Below are 21,421 nucleotides of genomic sequence, written 5' to 3'. Positions count from 1 at the left end.
CTATATGACGTGTACATTAGGGGGAGACCCCGGCTTCCCTGTGTGTGACTGGTCTCATATATACGCAGCGCAGGACACTATATGACGTGTACATTAGGGGGAGACCCCGGCTTCCCTGTGTGTGACTGGTCACATATACGCAGCGCAGGACACTATATGACGTGTACATTAGGGGGAGACCCGGCTTCCCTGTGTGTGACTGGTCACATATACACAGCGCAGGACACTATATGACGTGTACATTAGGGGGAGACCCCGGCTTCCCTGTGTGTGACTGGTCACATATACGCAGCGCAGGACACTATATGACGTGTACATTAGGGGGAGACCCGGCTTCCCTGTGTGTGACTAGTCACATATACGCAGTGCAGGACACTATATGACGTGTACATTAGGGGGAGACCCCGGCTTCCCTGTGTGTGTCTGATCCCATATACACAGCGCAGGTCACTATATGACGTGTACATTAGGGGGAGACCCCGGCTTCCCTGTGTGTGACTGGTCACATATACGCAGCGCAGGACACTATATGACGTGTACATTAGGAGGAGACCCCGGCTTCCCTGTGTGTGACTGGTCACATATACGCAGCACAGGACACTAGGGCCCTCATTCCGAGTTGATCGCTCGCAAGGCGATTTTAGCAGAGTTACACACGCTAAGCCGCCGCCTACTGGGAGTGAATCTTAGCTTCTTAAAATTGCGACCGATGTATTCGCAATATTGCGATTACAAACTACTTAGCAGTTTCAGAGTAGCTTCAGACTTACTCGGCATCTGCGATCAGTTCAGTGCTTGTCGTTCCTGGTTTGACGTCACAAACACACCCAGCGTTCGCTCAGACACTCCCCCGTTTCTCCGGCCACTCCTGCGTTTTTTCCGGAAACGGTAGCGTTTTTATCCACACGCCCATAAAACGCCGTGTTTCCGCCCAGTAACACCCATTTCCTGTCAATCACACTACGATCGCCGGAGCGAAGAAAAAGCCGTGAGTGAAAATACTATCTTCATTGTTAAATTACTTGACGCAGTCGCAGTGCGAATATTGCGCATGCGTACTAAGCGGAATTTCACTGCGATGTGATGAAAATTACCGAGCGAACGACTCGGAATGAGGGCCTATATGACGTGTACATTAGGAGAAGACCCCGGCTTCCCTGTGTGTGACTGGTCACATATACGCAGCGCAGGACACTATATGACGTGTACATTAGGAGAAGACCCCGGCTTCCCTGTGTGTGACTGGTCACATATACGCAGCGCAGGACACTATATGACGTGTACATTAGGGGGAGACCCTGGCTCCCCTGTGTGTGACTGGTCACATATACGCAGCGCAGGTCACTATATGACATGTACATTAGGAGGAGACCCCGGCTTCCCTGTGTGTGACTGGTCTCATATACGCAGTGCAGGACACTATATGACGTGTACATTAGGAGGAGACCCCGGCTTCCCTGTGTGTGACTGGTCACATATACGCAGCGCAGGTCACTATATGACGTGTACATTAGTGGGAGACCCCGGCTTCCATGTGTGTGACTGGTCACATATACGCAGCGCAGGACACTATATGATGTGTACATTAGGGGGAGACCCCGGCTTCCCTGTGTGTGACTTATCACATATACACAGCGCAGGACACTATATGACGTGTACATTAGGAGGAGACCCCGGCTTCCATGTGTGTGACTGGTCTCATATATGCAGCGCAGGACACTATATGACGTGTACATTAGGAGGAGACCCCGGCTTCCATGTGTGTGACTGGTCACATATACGCAGCGCAGGACACTATATGATGTGTACATTAGGGGGAGACCCTGGCTTCCCTGTGTGTGACTTATCACATATACACAGCGCAGGACACTATATGACGTGTACATTAGGAGGAGACACCGGCTTCCATGTGTGTGACTGGTCTCATATATGCAGCGCAGGACACTATATGACGTGTACATTAGGGGGAGACCCCGGCTTCCCTGTGTGTGACTTATCACATATACACAGCGCAGGACACTATATGACGTGTACAATAGGAGGAGACCCCGGCTTCCATGTGTGTGACTGGTCACATATACGCAGCGCAGGACACTATATGACGTGTACATTAGGAGGAGACCCCGGCTTCCCTGTGTGTGACTGGTCACATATACACAGCGCAGGACACTATATGATGTGTACATTAGGAGGAGACCCCGGCTCCCCTGTGTGTGACTGGTCACATATACGCAGCGCAGGACACTATATGACGTGTACATTAGGGGGAGACCCCGGCTTCCTGTGTGTGACTGGTGTCATATACGCAGCGCAGGACACTATATGACGTGTACATTAGAGGGAGACCCCGGCTTTCCTGTGTGTGACTGGTCACATATACGCAGCGCAGGTCACTATATGACGTGTACATTAGGGGGAGACCCCGGCTTCCTGTGTGTGACTGGTCTCATATACGCAGCGCAGGACACTATATGACGTGTAAATTAGGGGGAGACCCTGGCTTCCCTGTGTGTGACTGGTCACATATACACAGCGCAGGACACTATATGACGTGTACATTAGGGGGAGACCCCGGCTTCCCTGTGTGTGACTGGTCTCATATACGCAGCGCAGGACACTAGATGACGTGTACATTAGGAGGAGACCCCGGCTTCCCTGTGTGTGACTGGTCACATATACGCAGCGCAGGACTTTATATGACGTGTACATTAGGGGGAGACCCCGGCTTCCCTGTGTGTGACTGGTCACATATACGCAGCGCAGGACACTATATGACGTGTACATTAGGAGGAGACCCCGGCTTCCCTGTGTTTGACTGGTCACATATACGCAGCGCAGGACACTAAATGACGTGTACATTAGGAGGAGACCGCGGCTTCCCTGTGTGTGACTGGTCACATATACGCAGCGCAGGACACTATATGACGTGTACATTAGGGGGAGACCCCGGCTTCCCTGTGTGTGACTGGTCTCATATACGCAGCGCAGGACACTATATGACGTGTACATTAGGGGGAGACCCCGGCTTCCCTGTGTGTGACTGGTCACATATACACAGCGCAGGACACTATATGACGTGTACATTAGGAGAAGACCCCGGCTTCCCTGTGTGTGACTGGTCTCATATACGCAGCGCAGGACACTATTTGACGTGTACATTAGGAGGAGACCCCGGCTTCCCTGTGTGTGACTAGTCTCATATACGCAGCACAGGACACTACATGACGTGTACATTAGGAGGAGACCCCGGCTTCCATGTGTGTGAATGGTTACATATACGCAGCGCAGGACACTATATGACGTGTACATTAGGGGGAGACCCCGGCTTCCCTGTGTGTGACTGGTTACATATACGCAGCGCAGGACACTATATGACGTGTACATTAGGGGGAGACCCCGGCTTCCCTGTGTGTGACTGGTCTCATACACGCAGCGCAGGACACTATATGACGTGTACATTAGGAGGAGACCCCGGCTTCCCTGTGTGTGACTGGTCACATATACGGCAGCGCAGGTCACTATATGACGTGTACATTAGGAGGAGACCCCGGCTTCCCTGTGTGTGACTGGTCTCATATACGCAGCGCAGGACACTATATGACGTGTACATTAGGAGGAGACCCCGGCTTCCTGTGTGTGACTGGTCACATATACGGCAGCGCAGGTCACTGTATGACGTGTACATTAGGAGGAGACCCCGGCTTCCCTGTGTGTGACGGGTCACATATACGCAGCGCAGGACACTATATGACGTGTACATTAGGAGGAGACCCCGGCTTCCTGTGTGTGACTGGTCACATATACGGCAGCGCAGGTCACTATATGACGTGTACATTAGGAGGAGACCCCGGCTTCCCTGTGTGTGACAGGTCACATATATGCAGCGCAGGTCACTAAATGACGTGTACATTAGGAGGAGACCCTGGCTTCCCTGTGTGTGACTGGTCACATATACGCAGCGCAGGACACTATATGACGTTTACATTAGGAGGAGACCCCGGCTTCCCTGTGTGTGACTGGTCACATATACGCAGCGCAGGACACTATATGACGTGTACATTAGGAGGAGACTCCGGCTTCCCTGTGTGTGACTGGTCACATATACGCAGCGCAGGACACTATATGACGTGTACATTAGGGGGAGACCCCGGCTTCCCTGTGTGTGACTGGTCACATATAGGCAGCGCAGGTCATTATATGACGTGTACATTAGGAGGAGACCCCGGCTTCCCTGTGTGTGACTGGTCACATATAGGCAGCGCAGGTCACTATATGACGTGTACATTAGGAGGAGACCCCGGCTTCCCTGTGTGTGACTGGTCTCATATACGCAGCGCAGGACACTATATGACGTGTACATTAGGAGGAGACCCCGGCTTCCCTGTGTGTGACTAGTCTCATATACGCAGCGCAGGACACTATATGACGTGTACATTAGGGGGAGACCCGGCTTCCCTGTGTGTGACTAGTCACATATACGCAGCGCAGGACACTATATGACGTGTACATTAGGGGGAGACCCCGGCTTCCCTGTGTGTGTCTGATCCCATATACACAGCGCAGGTCACTATATGACGTGTACATTAGGGGGAGACCCCGGCTTCCCTGTGTGTGACTGGTCACATATACGCAGCGCAGGACACTATATGACGTGTACATTAGGAGGAGACCCCGGCTTCCCTGTGTGTGACTGGTCACATATACGCAGCACAGGACACTATATGACGTGTACATTAGGAGGAGACCCCGGCTTCCCTGTGTGTGACTGGTCACATATACGCAGCACAGGACACTAGGGCCCTCATTCCGAGTTGATCGCTCGCAAGGCGATTTTAGCAGAGTTACACACGCTAAGCCGCCGCCTACTGGGAGTGAATCTTAGCTTCTTAAAATTGCGACCGATGTATTCGCAATATTGCGATTACAAACTACTTAGCAGTTTCAGAGTAGCTTCAGACTTACTCGGCATCTGCGATCAGTTCAGTGCTTGTCGTTCCTGGTTTGACGTCACAAACACACCCAGCGTTCGCTCAGACACTCCCCCGTTTCTCCGGCCACTCCTGCGTTTTTTCCGGAAACGGTAGCGTTTTTATCCACACGCCCATAAAACGCCGTGTTTCCGCCCAGTAACACCCATTTCCTGTCAATCACACTACGATCGCCGGAGCGAAGAAAAAGCCGTGAGTAAAAATACTATCTTCATTGTTAAATTACTTGGCGCAGTCGCAGTGCGAATATTGCGCATGCGTACTAAGCGGAATTTCACTGCGATGTGATGAAAATTACCGAGCGAACGACTCGGAATGAGGGCCTATATGACGTGTACATTAGGAGAAGACCCCGGCTTCCCTGTGTGTGACTGGTCACATATACGCAGCGCAGGACACTATATGACGTGTACATTAGGAGAAGACCCCGGCTTCCCTGTGTGTGACTGGTCACATATACGCAGCGCAGGACACTATATGACGTGTACATTAGGGGGAGACCCTGGCTCCCCTGTGTGTGACTGGTCACATATACGCAGCGCAGGTCACTATATGACATGTACATTAGGAGGAGACCCCGGCTTCCCTGTGTGTGACTGGTCTCATATACGCAGTGCAGGACACTATATGACGTGTACATTAGGAGGAGACCCCGGCTTCCCTGTGTGTGACTGGTCACATATACGCAGCGCAGGTCACTATATGACGTGTACATTAGTGGGAGACCCCGGCTTCCATGTGTGTGACTGGTCACATATACGCAGCGCAGGACACTATATGATGTGTACATTAGGGGGAGACCCCGGCTTCCCTGTGTGTGACTTATCACATATACACAGCGCAGGACACTATATGACGTGTACATTAGGAGGAGACCCCGGCTTCCATGTGTGTGACTGGTCTCATATATGCAGCGCAGGACACTATATGACGTGTACATTAGGAGGAGACCCCGGCTTCCATGTGTGTGACTGGTCACATATACGCAGCGCAGGACACTATATGATGTGTACATTAGGGGGAGACCCTGGCTTCCCTGTGTGTGACTTATCACATATACACAGCGCAGGACACTATATGACGTGTACATTAGGAGGAGACCCCGGCTTCCATGTGTGTGACTGGTCTCATATATGCAGCGCAGGACACTATATGACGTGTACATTAGGGGGAGACCCCGGCTTCCCTGTGTGTGACTTATCACATATACACAGCGCAGGACACTATATGACGTGTACAATAGGAGGAGACCCCGGCTTCCATGTGTGTGACTGGTCACATATACGCAGCGCAGGACACTATATGACGTGTACATTAGGAGGAGACCCCGGCTTCCCTGTGTGTGACTGGTCACATATACACAGCGCAGGACACTATATGACGTGTACATTAGGAGGAGACCCCGGCTCCCCTGTGTGTGACTGGTCACATATACGCAGCGCAGGACACTATATGACGTGTACATTAGGGGGAGACCCCGGCTTCCTGTGTGTGACTGGTGTCATATACGCAGCGCAGGACACTATATGACGTGTACATTAGAGGGAGACCCCGGCTTTCCTGTGTGTGACTGGTCACATATACGCAGCGCAGGTCACTATATGACGTGTACATTAGGGGGAGACCCCGGCTTCCTGTGTGTGACTGGTCTCATATACGCAGCGCAGGACACTATATGACGTGTAAATTAGGGGGAGACCCTGGCTTCCCTGTGTGTGACTGGTCACATATACACAGCGCAGGACACTATATGACGTGTACATTAGGGGGAGACCCCGGCTTCCCTGTGTGTGACTGGTCTCATATACGCAGCGCAGGACACTAGATGACGTGTACATTAGGAGGAGACCCCGGCTTCCCTGTGTGTGACTGGTCACATATACGCAGCGCAGGACACTATATGACGTGTACATTAGGGGGAGACCCCGGCTTCCCTGTGTGTGACTGGTCACATTTACGCAGCGCAGGACACTATATGACGTGTACATTAGGAGGAGACCCCGGCTTCCCTGTGTTTGACTGGTCACATATACGCAGCGCAGGACACTAAATGACGTGTACATTAGGAGGAGACCGCGGCTTCCCTGTGTGTGACTGGTCACATATACGCAGCGCAGGACACTATATGACGTGTACATTAGGGGGAGACCCCGGCTTCCCTGTGTGTGACTGGTCTCATATACGCAGCGCAGGACACTATATGACGTGTACATTAGGGGGAGACCCCGGCTTCCCTGTGTGTGACTGGTCACATATACACAGCGCAGGACACTATATGACGTGTACATTAGGAGAAGACCCCGGCTTCCCTGTGTGTGACTGGTCTCATATACGCAGCGCAGGACACTATATGACGTGTACATTAGGAGGAGACCCCGGCTTCCCTGTGTGTGACTAGTCTCATATACGCAGCACAGGACACTACATGACGTGTACATTAGGAGGAGACCCCGGCTTCCCTGTGTGTGACTGGTCTCATATACGCAGCGCAGGTCACTATATGACGTGTACATTAGGGGGAGACCCCGGCTTCCCTGTGTGTGACTGGTCACATATACGCAGCGCAGGTCACTATATGACGTGTACATTAGGAGGAGACCCCGGCTTCCATGTGTGTGAATGGTTACATATACGCAGCGCAGGACACTAGATGACGTGTACATTAGGGGGAGACCCCGGCTTCCCTGTGTGTGACTGGTTACATATACGCAGCGCAGGACACTATATGACGTGTACATTAGGGGGAGACCCCGGCTTCCCTGTGTGTGACTGGTCTCATACACGCAGCGCAGGACACTATATGACGTGTACATTAGGAGGAGACCGCGGCTTCCCTGTGTGTGACTGGTCACATATACGCAGCGCAGGACACTATATGACGTGTACATTAGGGGGAGACCCCGGCTTCCCTGTGTGTGACTGGTCTCATATACGCAGCGCAGGACACTATATGACGTGTACATTAGGGGGAGACCCCGGCTTCCCTGTGTGTGACTGGTCACATATACACAGCGCAGGACACTATATGACGTGTACATTAGGAGAAGACCCCGGCTTCCCTGTGTGTGACTGGTCTCATATACGCAGCGCAGGACACTATATGACGTGTACATTAGGAGGAGACCCCGGCTTCCCTGTGTGTGACTAGTCTCATATACGCAGCACAGGACACTACATGACGTGTACATTAGGAGGAGACCCCGGCTTCCCTGTGTGTGACTGGTCTCATATACGCAGCGCAGGTCACTATATGACGTGTACATTAGGGGGAGACCCCGGCTTCCCTGTGTGTGACTGGTCACATATACGCAGCGCAGGTCACTATATGACGTGTACATTAGGAGGAGACCCCGGCTTCCATGTGTGTGAATGGTTACATATACGCAGCGCAGGACACTAGATGACGTGTACATTAGGGGGAGACCCCGGCTTCCCTGTGTGTGACTGGTTACATATACGCAGCGCAGGACACTATATGACGTGTACATTAGGGGGAGACCCCGGCTTCCCTGTGTGTGACTGGTCTCATACACGCAGCGCAGGACACTATATGACGTGTACATTAGGAGGAGACCCCGGCTTCCCTGTGTGTGACTGGTCTCATATATGCAGCGCAGGACACTATATGACGTGTACATTAGGAGGAGACCCCGGCTTCCCTGTGTGTGACTGGTCACATATACGGCAGCGCAGGTCACTATATGACGTGTACATTAGGAGGAGACCCCGGCTTCCCTGTGTGTGACTGGTCTCATATACGCAGCGCAGGACACTATATGACGTGTACATTAGGAGGAGACCCCGGCTTCCTGTGTGTGACTGGTCACATATACGGCAGCGCAGGTCACTATATGACGTGTACATTAGGAGGAGACCCCGGCTTCCCTGTGTGTGACGGGTCACATATACGCAGCGCAGGACACTATATGACGTGTACATTAGGAGGAGACCCCGGCTTCCTGTGTGTGACTGGTCACATATACGGCAGCGCAGGTCACTATATGACGTGTACATTAGGAGGAGACCCCGGCTTCCCTGTGTGTGACAGGTCACATATATGCAGCGCAGGTCACTATATGACGTGTACATTAGGAGGAGACCCTGGCTTCCCTGTGTGTGACTGGTCACATATACGCAGCGCAGGACACTATATGACGTGTACATTAGGAGGAGACTCCGGCTTCCCTGTGTGTGACTGGTCACATATACGCAGCGCAGGACACTATATGACGTGTACATTAGGGGGAGACCCCGGCTTCCCTGTGTGTGACTGGTCACATATAGGCAGCGCAGGTCATTATATGACGTGTACATTAGGAGGAGACCCCGGCTTCCCTGTGTGTGACTGGTCACATATAGGCAGCGCAGGTCACTATATGACGTGTACATTAGGAGGAGACCCCGGCTTCCCTGTGTGTGACTGGTCTCATATACGCAGCGCAGGACACTATATGACGTGTACATTAGGAGGAGACCCCGGCTTCCCTGTGTGTGACTAGTCTCATATACGCAGCGCAGGACACTATATGACGTGTACATTAGGGGGAGACCCGGCTTCCCTGTGTGTGACTAGTCACATATACGCAGCGCAGGACACTATATGACGTGTACATTAGGGGGAGACCCCGGCTTCCCTGTGTGTGTCTGATCCCATATACACAGCGCAGGTCACTATATGACGTGTACATTAGGGGGAGACCCCGGCTTCCCTGTGTGTGACTGGTCACATATACGCAGCGCAGGACACTATATGACGTGTACATTAGGAGGAGACCCCGGCTTCCCTGTGTGTGACTGGTCACATATACGCAGCACAGGACACTATATGACGTGTACATTAGGAGGAGACCCCGGCTTCCCTGTGTGTGACTGGTCACATATACGCAGCACAGGACACTAGGGCCCTCATTCCGAGTTGATCGCTCGCAAGGCGATTTTAGCAGAGTTACACACGCTAAGCCGCCGCCTACTGGGAGTGAATCTTAGCTTCTTAAAATTGCGACCGATGTATTCGCAATATTGCGATTACAAACTACTTAGCAGTTTCAGAGTAGCTTCAGACTTACTCGGCATCTGCGATCAGTTCAGTGCTTGTCGTTCCTGGTTTGACGTCACAAACACACCCAGCGTTCGCTCAGACACTCCCCCGTTTCTCCGGCCACTCCTGCGTTTTTTCCGGAAACGGTAGCGTTTTTATCCACACGCCCATAAAACGCCGTGTTTCCGCCCAGTAACACCCATTTCCTGTCAATCACACTACGATCGCCGGAGCGAAGAAAAAGCCGTGAGTAAAAATACTATCTTCATTGTTAAATTACTTGGCGCAGTCGCAGTGCGAATATTGCGCATGCGTACTAAGCGGAATTTCACTGCGATGTGATGAAAATTACCGAGCGAACGACTCGGAATGAGGGCCTATATGACGTGTACATTAGGAGAAGACCCCGGCTTCCCTGTGTGTGACTGGTCACATATACGCAGCGCAGGACACTATATGACGTGTACATTAGGAGAAGACCCCGGCTTCCCTGTGTGTGACTGGTCACATATACGCAGCGCAGGACACTATATGACGTGTACATTAGGGGGAGACCCTGGCTCCCCTGTGTGTGACTGGTCACATATACGCAGCGCAGGTCACTATATGACATGTACATTAGGAGGAGACCCCGGCTTCCCTGTGTGTGACTGGTCTCATATACGCAGTGCAGGACACTATATGACGTGTACATTAGGAGGAGACCCCGGCTTCCCTGTGTGTGACTGGTCACATATACGCAGCGCAGGTCACTATATGACGTGTACATTAGTGGGAGACCCCGGCTTCCATGTGTGTGACTGGTCACATATACGCAGCGCAGGACACTATATGATGTGTACATTAGGGGGAGACCCCGGCTTCCCTGTGTGTGACTTATCACATATACACAGCGCAGGACACTATATGACGTGTACATTAGGAGGAGACCCCGGCTTCCATGTGTGTGACTGGTCTCATATATGCAGCGCAGGACACTATATGACGTGTACATTAGGAGGAGACCCCGGCTTCCATGTGTGTGACTGGTCACATATACGCAGCGCAGGACACTATATGATGTGTACATTAGGGGGAGACCCTGGCTTCCCTGTGTGTGACTTATCACATATACACAGCGCAGGACACTATATGACGTGTACATTAGGAGGAGACCCCGGCTTCCATGTGTGTGACTGGTCTCATATATGCAGCGCAGGACACTATATGACGTGTACATTAGGGGGAGACCCCGGCTTCCCTGTGTGTGACTTATCACATATACACAGCGCAGGACACTATATGACGTGTACAATAGGAGGAGACCCCGGCTTCCATGTGTGTGACTGGTCACATATACGCAGCGCAGGACACTATATGACGTGTACATTAGGAGGAGACCCCGGCTTCCCTGTGTGTGACTGGTCACATATACACAGCGCAGGACACTATATGACGTGTACATTAGGAGGAGACCCCGGCTCCCCTGTGTGTGACTGGTCACATATACGCAGCGCAGGACACTATATGACGTGTACATTAGGGGGAGACCCCGGCTTCCTGTGTGTGACTGGTGTCATATACGCAGCGCAGGACACTATATGACGTGTACATTAGAGGGAGACCCCGGCTTTCCTGTGTGTGACTGGTCACATATACGCAGCGCAGGTCACTATATGACGTGTACATTAGGGGGAGACCCCGGCTTCCTGTGTGTGACTGGTCTCATATACGCAGCGCAGGACACTATATGACGTGTAAATTAGGGGGAGACCCTGGCTTCCCTGTGTGTGACTGGTCACATATACACAGCGCAGGACACTATATGACGTGTACATTAGGGGGAGACCCCGGCTTCCCTGTGTGTGACTGGTCTCATATACGCAGCGCAGGACACTAGATGACGTGTACATTAGGAGGAGACCCCAGGTTCCCTGTGTGTGACTGGTCACATATACGCAGCGCAGGACACTATATGACGTGTACATTAGGGGGAGACCCCGGCTTCCCTGTGTGTGACTGGTCACATTTACGCAGCGCAGGACACTATATGACGTGTACATTAGGAGGAGACCCCGGCTTCCCTGTGTTTGACTGGTCACATATACGCAGCGCAGGACACTAAATGACGTGTACATTAGGAGGAGACCGCGGCTTCCCTGTGTGTGACTGGTCACATATACGCAGCGCAGGACACTATATGACGTGTACATTAGGGGGAGACCCCGGCTTCCCTGTGTGTGACTGGTCTCATATACGCAGCGCAGGACACTATATGACGTGTACATTAGGGGGAGACCCCGGCTTCCCTGTGTGTGACTGGTCACATATACACAGCGCAGGACACTATATGACGTGTACATTAGGAGAAGACCCCGGCTTCCCTGTGTGTGACTGGTCTCATATACGCAGCGCAGGACACTATATGACGTGTACATTAGGAGGAGACCCCGGCTTCCCTGTGTGTGACTAGTCTCATATACGCAGCACAGGACACTACATGACGTGTACATTAGGAGGAGACCCCGGCTTCCCTGTGTGTGACTGGTCTCATATACGCAGCGCAGGTCACTATATGACGTGTACATTAGGGGGAGACCCCGGCTTCCCTGTGTGTGACTGGTCACATATACGCAGCGCAGGTCACTATATGACGTGTACATTAGGAGGAGACCCCGGCTTCCATGTGTGTGAATGGTTACATATACGCAGCGCAGGACACTAGATGACGTGTACATTAGGGGGAGACCCCGGCTTCCCTGTGTGTGACTGGTTACATATACGCAGCGCAGGACACTATATGACGTGTACATTAGGGGGAGACCCCGGCTTCCCTGTGTGTGACTGGTCTCATACACGCAGCGCAGGACACTATATGACGTGTACATTAGGAGGAGACCGCGGCTTCCCTGTGTGTGACTGGTCACATATACGCAGCGCAGGACACTATATGACGTGTACATTAGGGGGAGACCCCGGCTTCCCTGTGTGTGACTGGTCTCATATACGCAGCGCAGGACACTATATGACGTGTACATTAGGGGGAGACCCCGGCTTCCCTGTGTGTGACTGGTCACATATACACAGCGCAGGACACTATATGACGTGTACATTAGGAGAAGACCCCGGCTTCCCTGTGTGTGACTGGTCTCATATACGCAGCGCAGGACACTATATGACGTGTACATTAGGAGGAGACCCCGGCTTCCCTGTGTGTGACTAGTCTCATATACGCAGCACAGGACACTACATGACGTGTACATTAGGAGGAGACCCCGGCTTCCCTGTGTGTGACTGGTCTCATATACGCAGCGCAGGTCACTATATGACGTGTACATTAGGGGGAGACCCCGGCTTCCCTGTGTGTGACTGGTCACATATACGCAGCGCAGGTCACTATATGACGTGTACATTAGGAGGAGACCCCGGCTTCCATGTGTGTGAATGGTTACATATACGCAGCGCAGGACACTAGATGACGTGTACATTAGGGGGAGACCCCGGCTTCCCTGTGTGTGACTGGTTACATATACGCAGCGCAGGACACTATATGACGTGTACATTAGGGGGAGACCCCGGCTTCCCTGTGTGTGACTGGTCTCATACACGAAGCGCAGGACACTATATGACGTGTACATTAGGAGGAGACCCCGGCTTCCCTGTGTGTGACTGGTCTCATATATGCAGCGCAGGACACTATATGACGTGTACATTAGGAGGAGACCCCGGCTTCCCTGTGTGTGACTGGTCACATATACGGCAGCGCAGGTCACTATATGACGTGTACATTAGGAGGAGACCCCGGCTTCCCTGTGTGTGACTGGTCTCATATACGCAGCGCAGGACACTATATGACGTGTACATTAGGAGGAGACCCCGGCTTCCTGTGTGTGACTGGTCACATATACGGCAGCGCAGGTCACTATATGACGTGTACATTAGGAGGAGACCCCGGCTTCCCTGTGTGTGACGGGTCACATATACGCAGCGCAGGACACTATATGACGTGTACATTAGGAGGAGACCCCGGCTTCCTGTGTGTGACTGGTCACATATACGGCAGCGCAGGTCACTATATGACGTGTACATTAGGAGGAGACCCCGGCTTCCCTGTGTGTGACAGGTCACATATATGCAGCGCAGGTCACTATATGACGTGTACATTAGGAGGAGACCCTGGCTTCCCTGTGTGTGACTGGTCACATATACGCAGCGCAGGACACTATATGACGTTTACATTAGGAGGAGACCCCGGCTTCCCTGTGTGTGACTGGTCACATATACGCAGCGCAGGACACTATATGACGTGTACATTAGGAGGAGACCCCGGCTTCCCTGTGTGTGACTGGTCACATATACGCAGCGCAGGACACTATATGACGTGTACATTAGGGGGAGACCCCGGCTTCCCTGTCTGTGACTGGTCACATATAGGCAGCGCAGGTCATTATATGACGTGTACATTAGGAGGAGACCCCGGCTTCCCTGTGTGTGACTGGTCACATATAGGCAGCGCAGGTCACTATATGACGTGTACATTAGGAGGAGACCCCGGCTTCCCTGTGTGTGACTGGTCTCATATACGCAGCGCAGGTCACTATATGACGTGTACATTAGGAGGAGACCCCGGCTTCCCTGTGTGTGACTGGTCACATATACGCAGCGCAGGGCACTATATGACGTGTACATTAGGAGGAGACCCTGGCTTCCCTGTGTGTGACTGGTCACATATACGCAGTGCAGGTCACTATATAACGTGTACATTAGGAGGAGACCCCGGCTTCCCTGTGTGTGACTGGTCACATATACGCAGCGCAGGTCACTATATGACGTGTACATTAGGAGGAGACCCCGGCTTCCCTGTGTGTGACTGGTCACATATACGCAATGCAGGTCACTATATAACGTGTACATTAGGAGGAGACCCCGGCTTCCCTGTGTGTGACTGGTCACATATACGCAGCGCAGGTCACTATATGACGTGTACATTAGGAGGAGACCCCGGCTTCCCTGTGTGTGACTGGTCACATATACACAGCGCAGGTCACTATATGACGTGTACATTAGGAGGAGACCCCGGCTTCCCTGTGTGTGACTGGTCACATATACGCAGCGCAGGTCACTATATGACATGTACATTAGGGGGAGACCCCGGCTTCCCTGTGTGTGACTGGTCACATATGCGCAGCGCAGGTCACTATATGACGTGTACATTAGGGGGAGACCCCGGCTTCCCTGTGTGTGACTGGTCTCATATACGCAGCGCAGGACACTATATGACGTGTACATTAGGAGAAGACCCCGGCTTCCATGTGTGTGACTGGTCACATTTACACAGCGCAAGACACTATATGACGTGTACATTAGGGGGAGACCCCGGCTTCCCTGTGTGTGACTGGTCACATATACGCAGCGCAGGACACTATATGACGTGTACATTAGGAGGAGACCCCGGCTTCCCTGTGTGTGACTGGTCACATATACGGCAGCGCAGGTCACTATATGACGTGTACATTAGGAGGAGACCCCGGCTTCCCTGTGTGTGACTGGTCTCATATACGCAGCGCAGGACACTATATGACGTGTACATTAGGAGGAGACCCCGACTTCCTGTGTGTGACTGGTCACATATGCGGCAGCGCAGGTCACTATATGACGTGTACATTAGGAGGAGACCCCGGCTTCCCTGTGTGTGACTGGTCACATATACGCAGCGCAGGTCACTATATGACGTGTACATTAGAGGGAGACCCCTGTGTCCCTGTGTGTGATTGGTCACATATACGCAGCGCAGGTCACTATATGACGTGTACATTAGGAGGAGACCCCGGCTTCCCTGTGTGTGACTGGTCACATATACGCAGCGCAGAACACTATATGACGTGTACATTAGGGGGAGACCCCGGCTTCCCTGTGTGTGACTGGTCACATATACGCAGCGCAGGACACTATATGACGTGTACATTAGGAGGAGACCCCGGCTTCCCTGTGAGTGACTGGTCACATATACGCAGCGCTGGACACTATATGACGTGTACATTAGGAGGAGACCCCGGCTTCCCTGTGTGTGACTGGTCACATATACACAGCGCAGGTCACTATATGACGTGTACATTAGGGGGAGACCCCGGCTTCCCTGTGTGTGACTGGTCTCATATACACAGCGCAGGACACTATATGACGTGTACATTAGGAGGAGGCCCCGGCTTCCCTGTGTGTGACTGGTCTCATATACGCAGCGCAGGACACTATATGATGTGTACATTAGGGGGAGACCCCGGCTTCCCTGTGTGTGACTGGTCACGTATACGCAGCGCAGGACACTATATGACGTGTACATTAGGGGGAGACCCCGGCTTCCCTGTGTGTGACTGGTCACGTATACGCAGCGCAGGACACTATATGACGTGTACATTAGGGGGAGACCCCGGCTTCCCTGTGTGTGACTGGTCACGTATACGCCGCGCAGGACACTATATGACGTGTACATTAGGGGGAGACCCCGGCTTCCCTGTGTGTGACTGGTCACGTATACGCAGCGCAGGACACTATATGACGTGTACATTAGGGGGAGACCCCGGCTTCCCTGTGTGTGACTGGTCACGTATACGCCGCGCAGGACACTATATGACGTGTACATTAGGAGGAGACCCCGGCTTCCCTGTGTGTGACTGGTCACATATACGCAGCGCAGGACACTATATGACGTGTACTTTAGGAGGAGACCCCGGCTTCCCTGTGTGTGACTGGTCTCATATACGCAGCGCAGGACAGTATATGACGTGTACATTAGGAGGAGACCCCGGCTTCCCTGTGTGTGACTGGTCACATATACGCAGCGCAGGACACTATATGACGTGTACATTAGGGAGAGACCCCGGCTTCCCTGTGTGTGACTGGTCTCATATACGCAGCGCAGGACACTATATGACATGTACATTAGGAGGAGACCCCGGCTTCCCTGTGTGTGACTGGTCACATATACGGCAGCGCAGGTCACTATATGACGTGTACATTAGGAGGAGACCCCGGCTTCCCTGTGTGTGACTGGTCTCATATACGCAGCGCAGGACACTATATGACGTGTACATTAGGAGGAGACCCCGGCTTCCTGTGTGTGACTGGTCACATATGCGGCAGCGCAGGTCACTATATGACGTGTACATTAGGAGGAGACCCCGGCTTCCCTGTGTGTGACTGGTCACATATACGCAGCGCAGGACACTATATGACGTGTACATTAGGAGGAGACCCCGGCTTCCTGTGTGTGACTGGTCACATATACGGCAGCGCAGGTCACTATATGACGTGTACATTAGGAGGAGACCCCGGCTTCCCTGTGTGTGACAGGTCACATATATGCAGCGCAGGTCACTATATGACGTGTACATTAGGAGGAGACCCCGGCTTCCCTGTGTGTGACTGGTCACATATACGCAGCGCAGGACACTATATGACGTTTACATTAGGAGGAGACCCCGGCTTCCCTGTGTGTGACTGGTCACATATACGCAGCGCAGGACACTATATGACGTGTACATTAGGGGGAGACCCCGGCTTCCCTGTGTGTGACTGGTCACATATACGCAGCGCAGGTCACTATATGACGTGTACATTAGGAGGAGACCCCGGCTTCCCTGTGTGTGACTGGTCACATATACGCAGCGCAGGACACTATATGACGTGTACATTAGGGGGAGACCCCGGCTTCCCTGTGTGTGACTGGTCACATATACGGCAGCGCAGGTCATTATATGACGTGTACATTAGGAGGAGACCCCGGCATCCCTGTGTGTGACTGGTCACATATACGCAGCGCAGGACACTATATGACGTGTACATTAGGAGGAGACCCCGGCTTCCCTGTGTGTGACTGGTCACATATACACAGCGCTGGACACTATATGACGTGTACATTAGGGGGAGACCCCGGCTTCCCTGTGTGTGACTGGTCACATATAGGCAGCGCAGGTCATTATATGACGTGTACATTAGGAGGAGACCCCGGCTTCCCTGTGTGTGACTGGTCACATATAGGCAGCGCAGGTCACTATATGACGTGTACATTGGGGGAGACCCCGGATTCCCTGTGTGTGACTGGTCGCATATACTCAGCACAGGGCACTATATGACGTGTACATTAGGAGGAGACCCCGGCTTCCCTGTGTGTGACTGGTCACATATAGGCAGCGCAGGTCACTATATGACGTGTACATTAGGAGGAGACCCCGGCTTCCCTGTGTGTGACTGGTCACATATACGCAGCGCAGGTCACTATATGACGTGTACATTAGGAGGAGACCCCGGCTTCCCTGTGTGTGACTGGTCACATATACACAGCGCAGGTCACTATATGACGTGTACATTAGGAGGAGACCCCGGCTTCCCTGTGTGTGACTGGTCACATATACGCAGCGCAGGTCACTATATTACGTGTACATTAGGAGGAGACCCCGGCTTCCCTGTGTGTGACTGGTCACATATACACAGCGCAGGTCACTATATGACGTGTACATTAGGAGGAGACCCCGGCTTCCCTGTGTGTGACTGGACACATATACGGCAGCGCAGGTCATTATATGACGTGTACATTAGGAGGAGACCCCGGCTTCCCTGTGTGTGACTGTTTACATATACATAGCGCAGGTCACTATATGACGTGCACATAAGGAGGAGACCCCGGCTTCCCTGTGTGTGACTGGTCACATATACACAGCGCAGGTCACTATATGACGTGTACATTAGGGGGAGACCTCGGCTTCCCTGTGTGTGACTGGTCTCATATACACAGCGCAGGACACTATATGACGTGTACATTAGGGGGAGACCCCGGCTTCCCTGTGTGTGACTGGTCACATATACGCAGCGCAGGACACTATATGATGTGTACATTAGGGGGAGACCCCGGCTTCCCTGTGTGTGACTGGTCACATATACGCAGCGCAGGACACTATATGACGTGTACATTAGGGGGAGACCCCGGCTTCCCTGTGTGTGACTGGTCACGTATACGCAGCGCAGGACCCTAAATGACGTGTACATTAGGGGGAGACCCTGGCTTCCCTGTGTGTGACTGGTCACGTATACGCCGCGCAGGACACTATATGACGTGTACATTAGGAGGAGACCCCGGCTTCCCTGTGTGTGACTGGTCACATATACGCAGCGCAGGACACTATATGATGTGTACATTAGGGGGAGACCCCGGCTTCCCTGTGTGTGACTGGTCACATATACGCAGCGCAGGACACTATATGACGTGTACATTAGGGGGAGACCCCGGCTTCCCTGTGTGTGACTGGTCACGTATACGCAGCGCAGGACCCTATATGACGTGTACATTAGGGGGAGACCCCGGCTTCCCTGTGTGTGACTGGTCACGTATACGCCGCGCAGGACACTATATGACGTGTACATTAGGAGGAGACCCCGGCTTCCCTGTGTGTGACTGGTCACATATACGCAGCGCAGGACACTATATGACGTGTACTTTAGGAGGAGACCCCGGCTTCCCTGTGTGTGACTGGTCTCATATACGCAGCGCAGGACACTATATGACGTGTACATTAGGAGGAGACCCCGGCTTCCCTGTGTGTGACTGGTCACATATACGCAGCGCAGGACACTATATGACGTGTACATTAGGGGGAGACCCCGGCTTCCCTGTGTGTGACTGGTCTCATATACGCAGCGCAGGACACTATATGACGTGTACATTAGGAGGAAACCCCGGATTCCCTGTGTGTGACTGGTCACATATACGCAGCGCAGGACACTATATGACGTGTACATTAGGGGGACACCCCGGCTTCCCTGTGTGTGACTGGTCACATATAGGCAGCGCAGGTCACTATATGACGTGTACATTAGGGGGAGACCCCGGATTCCCTGTGTGTGACTGGTCACATATACGCAGCGCAGGACACTATATGACGTGTACATTAGTGGGAGACCCCGGCTTCCCTGTGTGTGACTGGTCACATATACGCAGCGCAGGACACTATATGACGTGTACATTAGGGGGAGACCCCGGCTTTCCTGTGTGTGACTGGTCACATATACGCAGCGCAGGACACTATATGACGTGTACATTAGGAGGAGACCCCGGCTTCCCTGTGTGTGACTGGTCACATATACGCAGCGCAGGTCACTATATGATGTGTACATTAGGGGGAGACCCCGGCTTCCCTGTGTGTGACTGGTCTCATATACGCAGCACAGGTCACTATATGACGTGTACATTAGAAGGAGACCCCGGCTTCCATGTGTGTGACTGGTTACATATACACAGCGCAGGACACTATATGACGTGTACATTAGGGGGACACCCCGGCTTCCCTGTGTGTGACTGGTCACATATACGCAGCGCAGGTCACTATATGACGTGTACATTAGGGGGAGACCCCGGATTCCCTGTTTGTGACTGGTCACATATAGGCAGCGCAGGACACTATATGACGTGTACATTAGGAGGAGACCCCGGCTTCCCTGTGTGTGACTGGTCCCATATACGCAGCGCAGGTCACTATATGACGTGTACATTAGGAGGAGACCCCGGCTTCCCTGTGTGTGACTGGTCACATATACGCAGCGCAGGTCACTATATGACGTGTACATTAGGGGGAGACCCCGGCTTCCCTGTGTGTGACTGATCCCATATACGCAGCGCAGGTCACTATATGACGTGTACATTAGGAGGAGACCCCGGCTTCCCTGTGTGTGACTGGTCACATATACGCAGCGCAGGTCACTATATGACGTGTACATTAGGGGGAGACCCCGGCTTCCCTGTGTGTAAGACTGGTCACATATACGCAGCGCAGGTCACTATATGACGTGTACATTAGGAGGAGACCCTGGCTTCCCTGTGTGTGACTGGTCACATATACGCAGCGCAGGACACTATATGACGTGTACATTAGGAGGAGACCCCGGCTTCCCTGTGTGTGACTGGTCACATATACGCAGCGCAGGACACTATATGACGTGTACATTAGGGGGAGACCCCGGCTTCCCTGTGTGTGACTGGTCACATATAGGCAGCGCAGGACACTATATGACGTGTACATTAGGAGGAGACCCTGGCTTCCCTGTGTGTGACTGGTCACATATACGCAGCGCAGGACACTATATGACGTGTACATTAGGAGGAGACCCCGGCTTCCCTGTGTGTGACTGGTCACATATACGCAGTGCAGGACACTATATGACGTATACATTAGGAGGAGACCCCGGCTTCCCTGTGTGTGACTGGTCACATATACACAGCGCAGGACACTATATGACGTGTACATTAGGGGGAGACCCCGGCTTCCCTGTGTGTGACTGGTCTCATATACGCAACGCAGGACACTATATGACGTGTACAATACATTAGGGGGAGACCCTGGCTTCCCTGTGTGTGACTGGTCACATA

This window comes from Pseudophryne corroboree, chromosome 5, assembly GCF_028390025.1.
Source record: "Pseudophryne corroboree isolate aPseCor3 chromosome 5, aPseCor3.hap2, whole genome shotgun sequence".
Classification (NCBI taxonomy): domain Eukaryota; kingdom Metazoa; phylum Chordata; class Amphibia; order Anura; family Myobatrachidae; genus Pseudophryne; species Pseudophryne corroboree.
This window is presented reverse-complemented; position numbering follows the sequence as displayed.